This window comes from Rhinoraja longicauda, chromosome 6 (assembly GCF_053455715.1).
Source record: "Rhinoraja longicauda isolate Sanriku21f chromosome 6, sRhiLon1.1, whole genome shotgun sequence".
In the NCBI taxonomy this organism is placed as follows: domain Eukaryota; kingdom Metazoa; phylum Chordata; class Chondrichthyes; order Rajiformes; family Arhynchobatidae; genus Rhinoraja; species Rhinoraja longicauda.
Window position 1 is genome coordinate 59,984,296 of NC_135958.1, and position 12,830 is coordinate 59,997,125.

Sequence of the window (12,830 nt, forward strand, 5' to 3'; positions counted from 1 at the left end):
ACTGAATAACCACGACATTTTTGCAAAAAAACGTGTCTACAACATGGAGTTTAGCAGGGGGAAAGGACTGAGTGCATGAATCATGACTTTCAACCAGCGAAGATTAATTTGAGCCAAGCTTCTGGAGGATTTGAGAGGAGTTAAGTTCATCTGATCTGCGTCAAGTCAAGTCAAGTCAAGTCAAGTCAAGTCAATTTTATTTGTATAGCACATTTAAAAACAACCCACGTTGACCAAAGTGCTGTACATCTGATTAGGTACTAAGGAAAAAAATGAAACATACAGTAGCACGCAAACAGTTCACAGCGCCTCCTCAATGAGCCTCAAACGCTAGGGAGTAGAAATAGGTTTTGAGCCTGGACTTAAAGGAGTCGATGGATGGGGCAGTTCTGATGGGGAGAGGGATGCTGTTCCACAGTCTAGGAGCTGCAACCGCAAAAGCGCGGTCACCCCTGAGCTTAAGCCTAGACCGCGGGATAGTGAGTAGCCCCAAGTCGGCCGACCTGAGGGACCTGGAGTTAGAGAGGGGGGTTAGAAGATTTTTGATGTGGGGGGGGGGGGGGGGAATGTCCATTTAGGGCTTTATACGTGAATAGGAGGAGCTTGAAGTTGATTCTGTACCGTACAGGGAGCCAGTGGAGAGAGGCCAGAATCGGGGTGATGTGGTCCCTTTTACGGGTACCCGTCAGGAGTCTCGCTGCGGCGTTTTGGACCAGTTGCAGGTGGGACAGGGATGATTGGCTGATCCCAATTGTAGATTGCGTGATGAAGAGAAAGAAGTCCAGGGTGCGGTTGTTCCATCCAGCTGATAGATGCGTCCTGTGTTTTAATTTTGTAGACAGGGGGGCAGAGTGGCGCAGCGAGTAGAGCCACTGCCTCACAGGTTCACAACCTGCCTCACAACCCAGGTTCGACCCTGACCTCGGGTGCTGACTCTGTAGAGTTTGGGCATTCTCCCTAGGACCACATGAGTTTCCGACAGGTTCTCCAGTTACCTCCCATGTCCCAAAGACGTGCGGGTGTGTAAGTTGTTTGCCCCTTCTGTGCAGGGAATGGATGTGAAAGTGGGATAACATAGAACTAATGTGAACTAGTGTGATGGTCGGTGTAGACTCAAGAGGCTGAAGGGACTGTTTCTGTGCTATATCTTTAAACTAAACTAAAAAGGTGCCGGTACACAAATCGATCCTCGATTTTAATGTCTAAGGTAGATTGTCGCTCTATAAGCTGCTTAAGCTGTGTAAGATGTAGGAAGGAACTGCAGATGCTGGTTTATACCGAATAGACACAAAATGCTAGTAACTCAGCGGATCAGGCAGCATCCATGGAGAAAAGGAATTGGTGACATTTCGGGTCAGAACCCGTCTTCAGAGTCTTTCGACCTGAAACATCACCTATACCTTTTCTCCAGAGATGCTGCCTGATGGGCAGAGTTACACCAGCATTTTGTGTCTAAGCTGTTTAAGGGAGTTCTGACTTCTTAATCATTTTGTATTGTTAACATTTTTTAATTAGTTTTTAATTTTTAGAGGTGCCTTTCCCGTGTACCTCTGTGTAGTGTATGGTCACCAAAGGCACTGGATCTTTCTAAGGTTGGTACAGTATTTCCCACAATGGTTTTAAATCAAATTTTGTTGGTATTGTGCCTTATGCCTTGTGGCAATTACAAAAAACATTAATCACTCAGACGTATCTAACAATATAGCTTTGATGTTACTTTTATCTTGGTTAATTGAGGACCGCCAGCCCAGCAGCAGTGATAAAGGAATTTCATGTAAAACGAAAATAGCAACACTATTTACAAGCTCGGAAGAAGACACGTACGATCAGTGGCAATTTGATATGGATTTTGCATATTTTCTTTCTTGATTGCCTTCATCTGAAGTAAAAGTCAAAATATTTCATTGTCATGTGAATCGACAATGTAACAATGAAAGTCTTACTTGCTGCAGTTTAACAGGCCTGCAAACGCAATAACATACAGATTTGATTGTATTTTTGATTTTAATATATAAAAATCCAAAATACAGTACATTCTTAACTCTAGGATACCATAATAGAGTAAAAAGCCAAGCTATGTAATGCAACCAAAGACACAGTACAAAGAAGACCATGGTTGCTGAGGTTAGTGTCGTGCAGTGTTCAAGAGCCTGGTGGTTGCCTGGAAGAAGCTGTTCCTGAACCTGGAGGTCATGGTTTTCAGGCTCCTGTACCCTCTTCCCGATGGTAGCAGCGAGATGAGAACCAGGATGGTGTGGGTCTTTGATTAAACTCAGTGTCACGCACATAAGATGCAATAATCAAAAATACAATAAATTAACAACCGTAACACTAGGCACTCATAATAGTTTAAAAACCAAAGTCGGTAGTGCAACCCACAGACACTGTTGTTGATGGTTTCCTTGTCCAATGCTATGTGGAGTACTATTCCTAAACTGCTTGGTCTCATTTGATGTAAAAGTGAAATGGGGTCTACGAGGCTATCTTGTGAATAACGATACACTTTGTCACCTTAACACTCGGCAGTTAAATGAATCTTGACACATTAAAATCCCTGATGCTGGCACCTCTTCATTCACTATTGATTAGCTTTCCTTCCCAATCATATTCACATCACTGAGCAGTAAGATTTTTCTTTCTTTGAGACAAAGTACCTTTCTGTGATCTGGCGTTGATGCAAAGTTCCTTGCATTTTTAAGGTTATGTTTTTTGGGATCTGCTCGATTTTCCTGGCAGGTAATGAGATGAATTTACTGGAGAAACGTACAAAGAACAATGCAGAGCATTTATATCCTTGGAGATCAGTTTGCATTCCAGCTGAATGCTAGAAATGTATTCCACATTTCCCTGGAAATTTCACACTTGAAGCTGGATTATGCTGAGATCAGATTTTCTGTAGAGCCAAAAAGAAAGACAATTTTTTGATCTTCAGCCTGCTTTATTCCTTCATTATGTAAGTGCAACTTAGTCACGACAGGACACTTCTAGAATGACAAAGATATTGACAAAACCATGTCAACGCAATGTTTGAATTTACTCACCGATTACTTAAATCGAGCTCGTGTTAAAGGGAAGATCAGAATTGTGTTGGTGCTTGATTTCGGTTTACTTGGCAAAACGGAAACACCAGACCTCAGAATGACTGGGAAACTATTCTGCGATTAGCTTGGAATTGTACAACCAAGAGGGAGACACGAGTGACACAAAGTGCTGGTGTAACTCAGCGGGTCAGGCAGCATCTCTGGAGGAAAAGGATGGGTGACGTTTCAGGTCGGATACAGCAGGTCTTCTGAAGAAGCATCTTCTTCAGACGTCCTGACCCGAAATTCACCCATCCTTTTTCTCCAGAGATGCTGCCTGACCCATTGAGTTACTCCAGCACTTTGTGTCAATCTTTGGTATAAACCAGCATCTACAGTTCCTTTCTACACAGAGACACAAGGGCATTTAGTTGTCATATATACTGACAGCAGAACAATTACATTCTTTCTTCCTACAGCTTAACAGGCCCATAAATGCAAGAACACACAGATAATATATAATAATCAAATCAAATAATCAAACAACCCCAATACTAAGTAGCCATAATAGTCGAAAACTGCAGTCGACAGTGCAACCAAAGACACAGTCCATGGAAGATCACCGTTGCTGAGGTTAGTGTTGTGCAGTGTTCAAGCGCCTGATGGTTGTTGGGAAGAAACAGATCTTGAACCTGGAGGTCACAGTTTTCAGACTCATGTACCTTCTTCCCGATGGTAGAGTGAAATGAGAGCATGGCCAGGGTGGTGTGGGTCTCTGATGATGTTTGCTGCCTTTGTGAGGCAGTGCCTCTATTGATCCCTTCACTGGCAGGGAGGTCAATGCCTGTGATGGACCGGACAGTGTCGACCACTCTCTTTAATCTCTATTGTTCCTGGGTGTTTGAGTTGCCAAACCAGGCTGTGATGCAGCCAGTCATTGTGCTCTCCGCCGTGCCTGTCGAAGTTCAATGGAATTTTCGTGGACATACCAATTCAGAGACCAGAATGATCTCTCTGTTATAGCAGACAAGATCTTGTCCATTATACCAGTGGTGATCCATTGTGAAAAGGTCCTTTCACACAAGAAGCATTTAAAGCACACGGAACACAATGTAGAACGTTTTTGTGTGTGAAATGACACCTAAAGTTACCAACATGAGTGAATAGTCTTTGACCATTCTTTGTTGTAGAAGTATGTGCTTCTTGTAGAAACCTTATCCTTCTCGTTCCTACAATCAACAAGCCTTTTTTTTTAAAAAGAGACAAATTGCTGTAGGGTCAGGCAGCTTCTTCTCTGAAGAACGTGGATAGGTGAAGTTTTTGAGCGAGGACACTTCTTCAGACTGATTGTAAGAGGATGAAAGAAACCAGGAAGAGGGGCAGTACATAGCTGGTGGTACAGGTGATGGTGCTTGATTGGCATATGGTTGGACAAAAGGCCTGAGATGAAACGACAGAAGGTGTGAGACAAAAGGATCGAAGAGTTGCGAATTGTGAAGATGGAGGAAGCCTTCTTTTAGATATGTATCCATGAGGTTACACATGCATGTGTACGTCGTTCGTGCAAGTTGATGGTACAGCAGGTAAAATTAATATCTATTACCTTGAGGAAAGAAGTAACAGCATACATTGTGAATAGGGTTTCCTTGCAAACTCTTGCAGATTATTCCTTGGTAATGCTGCAGTAATGATGTCACCAGAAGGTTAATTCTGTCTTGTAAACACACTGGCTCACAGTGTTGTCAGAATGGAACTCCCCGAAGAGTAGTCCCGCACAGAGGTGGTAATTCTTAATTTAAAAAATGCACAAATTATGAATGTAATGCAAACTAGTAGGTCCTAATGACTGTGTTAAACGCAGCAATCTAATTGTGATGTGCAGATGATCTTTGCAGGATATTTAAATTTCACTCTTGTAGTTTACATATTATTTTAGCACCTCTGCATCATAACTATACATGGATTTTCTTGAATATATATTTCCTGACCGTTTTGCCGAAGAAAACGAGGGATGTCACTGTTTTGAAATATATTTTTAGAAGTTCGGTTTCAGCTTCGCACAATTGACGCCTCAAGAAAAAACGTAATGGGAACCATTCCTGGAAGTTATGGGGAAGCTGATTGCAGATTGTGGCCGATTTTGGCATGAGTCACACTCCCCAACAATGACCCCAAACCCGTTTCAGTTGATATAAAAAAGCGGGATTGAAACGGGGAGGTGTGCATCCATAAAATTGAACAAAACTATTGTAGAGTTCCGAAAAGGTACGATGACATTGTGATAATCCAGAGAGTGCTGTCTCAATTTGTCAACTGCAGCATTAACTTGTCATTACGTTTATTATTCTGTTTATCTCATTCAAAGGTTATTACCCAGGTCCTTTGACAAGCACTGGCACAATTTTCATGTGGCTGCATATTAGGGATTGCCTTATGCAATTTAGAAAATTTTCAGAAAATGAAACATATACTCTGCTCCATTCAGAACAGGAAGGGAATACCAATGTACAATTGAGTTTATGATTGTCACGTGTACTGAGATGCTGTGAAAAGCTTGTTCTGCATGCTATCCTGTCAACCCACACTATACATCAGTACAATCATACACAAGTAAGAGTGAAACGATTGTAAGTAAATCCTCTTTACTTTCGATTTTAGAGATACAGTGCTGAAATTGGCCCTTTGGCCCACCTATGCTGTGCCGACCAGCGATCACCCAGTACACTAGCAGTATCCAACACACAGGATATGTGTAGGATACTCATACACATCCTACTGCAATTTACGTTTGTTTTACTGAAGCCAATTAACCTACAAACTGTACGTCTTTGAAGTTTGGGAGGAAACCAGAGCACCCGGAGAAAACCCACGCTGTCACAGGGAGAGTGTGCAAACTCCGTACAGATAGCACCGTAATCAAGTTCGAAGCTGGGTCACTGGCGCTATAAGGCAGCAACTATACTGCTGCACCACTGTGCCGTCCTAAGAGCCTACCTCCCTGTTTGGAACAGCACGCAGAAAGTCTCCGCATTCTGGTGCCAGCTTTCCACTTCCAAGTCTGAAAGGTTCCATCTTGACCCAAGGCGATATGCAATTTCAGAAGGGTCCTGACCCAAAACATCACCTATCCATGTACTCCAGGAATGCTGCTGACTTGCTGCGTTAGTCCAGCACTTTGGGGCTTTTCCCTGGTAACCAGCATCTGCAGTTCCTTGTTTCTGCTATTTCTCATTTTCTCACTCTAAGGCCCGTTGTCCTGGCAGCACTGGATCAGTGAAGTCGGGGGTCGGCCTGGCCCAGCGAGATGCCATCGGCTCCTTCCACCGCCACTCCGTGCAGCTACCTCAGGCTGCGCTCGATCCACTTGCTCGCCCGCCTGTTGTAGGGCCTCCCGCGGCCTCCTCCATCAACACCACCACCCGCGGTCACCTCCAGCAGCCGCCCCTATGCTTCCGTGCTCCGAGGTCGCCCTGCCCCGCTTCCCAAGCCGATCACGGAACATTAAGGCGCTTTCTTAGGTTGTCGGGAGGTGAGTTCACGGACTGTTTACAGCCACTGGCTTCACCACCTCCATCTTGAGCAGTAAATATGAATTTATTATGGCAGTGTTAGTGTGTGTACGTGTGTGATGTTACCACACATCTACGAAATAATTCAGACTCATCTAAGACAATAGTTGGGTGTACGATCAGCTCCAGAAAAATACATTTCAAAACTCTACTTATGGACTTAAAACTATCAGAGGGGATGGATAAAAAATCCTTTCACTGTATCACGGTACACTTGACAATAATAAGCCTATACTTACAATAATAAATCCACTCAAAATAAAAAATCTATTTTTGAATTCATTGCTTTGTTGTTCAATAGTGCTTCTTTTGGGATTTTACCAATAGTTTATTCATTGACCATTTGTGGTTGCTTATTTTAAAATAATCTTTTAATATAATGGCCTGGTAATTGATTATCAAGAAGAGATTGATTTAAACTGAATACACATTGGATACGCTGTTTATTTCATTCCGAGCTTGGCTCAGGAACCAACTGTTGTGTTTTGAGTCCTTGCTTCCACATGGGACTAACAAGATGTATCTTGTGTTTCTTCTAATGATACAAGAGTTTACCATATTCCTGCAGATCAAAATTCTAAATTGCACGTTTTGAAATGAAGCGGTGATCTGTCAGAGAGCTGGGCCTGTCATTCATTGCTTTATGGTAATCATTTTGTAGCTGTAAAGGGCTAAAATGAAATAATGGTTAATTAGATGTGTGGAATCAGTTGGGTCTTGGGAGTTGGATGGATGCCTGAAATTCTGCTGCTGGAAACAACAACTTTCTCAGCAAAGGGCAGCATGGTGGCGGGGCGGTAGAGTTGCTGCCTCACAGCGCCAGAGACCCGGGTTCGATCCTGACCAGGGGCGCTCTCTGTATGGAGTTTGTATGTTCTCCCCGTGATTGATTCCTGGGATGGCAGGACTTTCATATGAAGAAAGACTGGATAGACTCGGCTTGTACTCACTGGAATTTAGAAGATTGAGGGGGGATCTTATAGAAACTTACAAAATTCTTAAGTGGTTGGACAGGCTAGTTGCAGGAAGATCGTTCCCGATGTTGGGGAAGTCCAGAACAAGGGGTCACAGTTTAAGGATAAGGGGGAAGTCTTTTAGGACCGAGATGAGAAAGATTTCTTTTCACACAGAGAGTGGTGAATCTGTGGAATTCTCTGCCACAGAAGGTAGTTGAGGCCAGTTCATTGGCTATATTTAAGAGGGAGTTAGATGTGGCCCTTGTGGCTAAAGGGATCAGGGGGTATGGAGAGAAGGCAGGTACGGGATACTGAGTTGGATGATCAACCATGATCATATTGAATGGCGGTGCAGGCTCGAAGGGCCTATTTTCTATGTTTCTATGTGACCGCGTGGGTTTTTGCCCAGGTGCTCCGGTTTCCTCCCACACTTCAAAGACGTGCAGGTTTGTAGGTTAATTTGGCTTTGGGGGTTTAACAAAATGTTGTGCATTGTCCCTAGTGTGGAGGATAGTGGTACAAGGAATTTGGGGGTCACTGGTGGGCGTGGGGATAATGGACCAAAGGGCCAGTTTCTGAGCTGTATCTCCAATCTAAACTAAATGTTGTTGGTATCTACAGTGTGCATTCTGTTTTAAAGTTATGTCTAGAAAAAGGCCCTTCAGCCCTACTCGTCCATTCTAACCAAGGCACTCCATCGCAGCTAATCCTACCAGCTCGTGTTTAACACAAATGCAATGCTGTTACCTGGGCCTGTGGACTTGGGTTACAAGAGGAGGTTTGAAAGGGGACTTTTTAATTTTAGCCCGGGAGGCTAAGAGGTGACCTTATTGACGTGTCATGAGGGGCATGGATAAAGTCATGCTGTCATACAGCACGGAAACAGGCCCTTTGGCCCATCTCGCCCATGCCGTCCAAGTTACCCCATCTGCCTGTGTATGGCCCATATCATATCATATCATATATAATACAGCCGGAAACAGGCCTTTTCGGCCCTCCAAGTCCGTGCCGCCCAGCGATCCCCGTACATTAACACTATCCTACACAATTTAGGGACAATTTTTACATTTACCCAGCCAATTAACCTACATACCTGTACGTCTTTGGAGTGTGGGAGGAAACCGAAGATCTCGGAGAAAACCCACGCAGGTCATGGGGAGAACGTACAAACTCCTTACAGTGCAGCACCCGTAGTCAGGATCGAACCTGAGTCTCCGGCGCTGCATTCGCTGTAAAGCAGCAACTCTACCGCTGCGCTACCGTGCCGTCCTTCCAATCCTTTCCTATCCATGTTCCTGTGCAATTATCTTTTAAATGTTGTTATAGTACCTGCCTCAACTACCTCCTCTGGCAGCTCATTCCATATACCCAGCACCCTCTGGTGCAAAGGTTGCCTTTCAGATCCATTTGTCACCTCTCAGCCCACTTCCCCAGTTGATCAAAATCCATTACAGTTCTTGATAATCTTCCTCACTATTTTCAATACCACTTATTTTAGTGTCATCTGCAAATTTACCAATCTTACCTTACCAAAAATGTTGATAAAGATGACAAACAGCAATGGGCGCAGCACCGATCTCCGAGGCACACCACCCCTCACCCCTCCAATCTGAAAACCAGCCTTCCACTCTCTGCTTCCGACCATCAAGTTAATTAAATGCTCAATTAGCAAGCTCTCTCTGGATCGCATGCAATCTAATGTTCCAGAGTAACCTACCATGTGGAACCTGATCAGATGCCTTGCTGAAGTACATTTTGACGATGTCATACACCCAAACCATATTGACTTTCTTGGTTACGTCTTCAAAAAACTCAATCAAATTAATGAGACACGATCTCTCACGTACAAAAGTGTGCTGCCCATTCCTAACCAATCCATGTCCCTCATAACACTCTCAAGTAACTTACCGACCACAAATATCAGGCTTCCTGGTGTGTAATTCCAAAGTTTCACTTGGCAACCTTTCTTGAGTAAAGTCACAATATTTAGATAGAGCTCTTAGGGCTAACGGAATCAAGGGACATGGAGAGAAAGCAGGAATGGGGTACTGATTTTGGATGATCAGCCATTATCATATTGAATGGCGCTGCTGGCTCGAAGGGCCGAATGGCCTACTCCTGCACCTATTTTCTATGTTTCTATTAGCCATCCTCTGGTCATGCATAACGATGATGCATGTATCTCAGCCAGGGCTCCTGCAATTTCTTCTCGAGCTTCCTGCAGTGTTCTTGGATATACTGTACCTGATCCGGCACCATTTTTTAACAGGTTGAATTATTCTTGAGATTATAATTGCTGTGTGATTTTCTTTTTCTTCTTCTTGCTTGGGATACTGGAATCTATGGATGGCATGAATTATCCTTATGTATTTGTCCTTTGAACCCACTTATAGTTCAAGAACCAGTTTGGTAATTTTCTTGGAAAATGTAAAAAAAAGCACTGAAGGTGCAACAAAAGCAGAAAACGCTGGAAGAATCCAGCCACCAAGGCAGTATCTGTGGAAAGAGAAACCAATTAACTAGTTTACGGAGGCACAGTGGCGCAGCGGTAGAGTTGTTTTCTTAGAACGCCAGAGACCCGGGTTTGATCCCGACTATGGGTGCTGTTTGTATGTAGTCTGTACGTTCCCTCTGTGACCATGTGTGTTTTCTCCGGGTGTTTCGGTTTCTTCCCACGCACCAGAGACGGGCGGGTTTGCAGTTTAATCGGCCTCTGTAAAATTGTCTGTAGTGTGTCGGGGGTGGATGAGAATGTGGGATAACAGAGAACGAGTGTGAACGGCTTTGATGCCTTCCAATTAATTTAATCAATCAAATAATCAATCCCATTGTGCAATTAGTTGGAAAGTTCCAGGAGTTTGACCAAAGGACAAGAAAGGACATAAGACCCAAATGCTTGGTAGAAGATATTTGTCCAAAACAGTGTGGTATAGAAATGGAAGTAATTTGGTTGTAATAAGTTCCCAGGGATCTATTATTATTATTATTGATCATCAGCTGGAGTGCAGTCCTTACCTCCCATCTACGTCATTGGAGACCTTTGAACTATCTTTTATAAGACTTCAATGTTATGTCTTTGCACTAAATGCTGTATCCTTTTTCCTTTATCTGTGTACTGTGGGAGGCTTGATTGACAATAGACAATAGGTACAGGAGTAGGCCATTCGGCCCTTCGAGCCAGCACCACCATTCAATGTGATCATGGCTGATCATTCTCAATCAGTACCCCGTACCTGCCTTCTCCCCATACCCCCTGACTCCGCTATCCTTAAGAGCTCTATCTAGTTCTCTCTTGAATGCATTCAGAGACTTGGCCTCCACTGCCTTCTGAGGCAGTGAATACCACAGATTTACAACTCTCTGACTGAAAAAGTTTTTCATCATCTCAGTTATAAATGGCCTACCCCTTATTCTTAAACTGTGGCCCCTTGTTCTGGACTCCCCCAACATTGGGAACATGTTTCCTGCCTCTAACGTGTCCAACCCCTTAATAATCTTATATGTTTCGATAAGATCCCCTCTCATCCTTCTAAATTCCAGTGTATACAAGCCTAGTCGCTCCAGTCTTTCAACATACGACAGTCGCGCCATTCCGGGAATTAACCTAGTAAACCTACGCTGCATGCCCTCAATAGCAAGAATATCCTTCCTCAAATTTGGAGACCAAAACTACACACAGTACTCCAGGTACGGTCTCACTAGGGCCCTATACAACTGCAGAAGGACCTCGTTGCTCCTATACTCAACTCCTCTTGTTATGAAGGCCAACATTCCATTGGCTTTATTGACTGCCTGCTGTACCTGCATGCTTCCTTTCAGTGACTGATGCACTAGGACACCAAGATCTTGTTGTACGTCCCTTTTTCCTAATTTGACACCATTCAAGTAATAATCTGCCTTCTTATTCTTACCACCAAAGTGGATAACCTCACACTTATCCACATTAAACTGCATCTGCCATGCATCCGCCCACTCACACAACCCGTCCAAGTCACCCTGCAACCTCATAGCATCTTCCTCACAGCTCACACTACCACCCAGCTTTGTATCATCTGCAAATTTGCTAATGTAATGTAATGTACATAAACTAATCTTCGTGTGGAAGCATGATGCATTTCCTATTTTAGACAACAGTTGCATAATTGGCTGAGATTGGCTAAAATTAGATAATATATGTTTGAGCAGACATTTCTTCATTGATCTTCAAACATATTTTTCAGACAGCTGAAGTTATCTCACACCAAATTAATTACAGGCACCATTTAGACAGCAAATGAAGGTCATATTTTTATGGCCAAAAATATGTCACCTTTTCGAGTCATAAAACTGCAACATTGAAACAGGCCCTTCGTCCCACCTTGTTGGCACAGTTGGCTAGTCCCATTCGTTGTGTTTGGCCCTCTAAACCCTTCCTTACCCGTACATTTGTCCAAATCTGTTTTAAATGTCATAATTGTATCCACTTCTACAGCTTCTCCTGGCAGCTCATTCCAGATTCAGACTAACCTCAGAGTGAAAAAGTTGCCCCTCTTAAATCTCTCCCCTGTCACCTGTGTCCTCTGGTTTTAGAATCCTCTACTCTGGGGGGGGGGGGGGGGGGGGGGGTGGAGGGGAATGTGAGTATTTACTTTATCCATGGCCCTCATGATCTTGAACATCTCAACAGGATTTTGAATCATCACCTCATTCAGTGACCTGATCCGAAAACACTGAAGCTAATGAAATCTAGTGAGTAAATCGGTACAGTAATCAGATGCGTTGTTGTGTCAACATAGTGTGAACGAATCATGGATACTAATTATGAAACTAATTGATAAACTGTGTGATGGATAATCTATACTGACAAATCTTTCAACACCATAAAACCATTTTTCCAAACATGGCCAGATAAAATGGATCACAATGTGGATTGCTTAGATTTATCAACAAGAAGTAAATTTGATTGACAAATAAACCAACCTTATTGATTTTCCTATTAATGGGGCTTGTATGAACAGCTGTGTACAACACAAGACATCTACCCCAGAACTGCACTGATACATGAACTAAAATTAATGTTACAAGTGAAGGGAGAGAAAAATATACACATTTTGAAGAGTATTTTTTCTTGCTGTGTGGAAATTAAGCTCATGGGATAAAATATTAGATGACAATTTTCTGAGATATTAATGGGATGATATAGTAACATTACTTCTTGGTAAATTCTTAATTGATATCACAGAGCCTAGATGTTCTGAAATTTAACCTTGTGGATGTTCTTCATATATTCCTTTGTTATATTAACA

The 12,830-nt window shown here is 43.1% G+C and overlaps 1 protein-coding gene across 27 annotated transcripts in view; it reads left to right on the forward strand.

Annotated features, from left to right (window-relative positions):
- Nucleotides 1-12,830, forward strand: part of rbfox3a (RNA binding fox-1 homolog 3a) — a 1,329,152-nt gene that overhangs the window by 927,429 nt on the left and 388,893 nt on the right. Inside the window, exon 1 of one of the 27 annotated variants that reach the window (XM_078401082.1) lies at nt 12,254-12,273. The exons of the other annotated variants lie outside the window; for them this stretch is intronic. The gene's annotated coding sequence lies outside the window, so the exon portion shown is untranslated. Of the gene's footprint in view, nt 1-12,253; nt 12,274-12,830 lie in introns of those variants that run through there. 27 annotated transcript variants of the gene reach the window in all.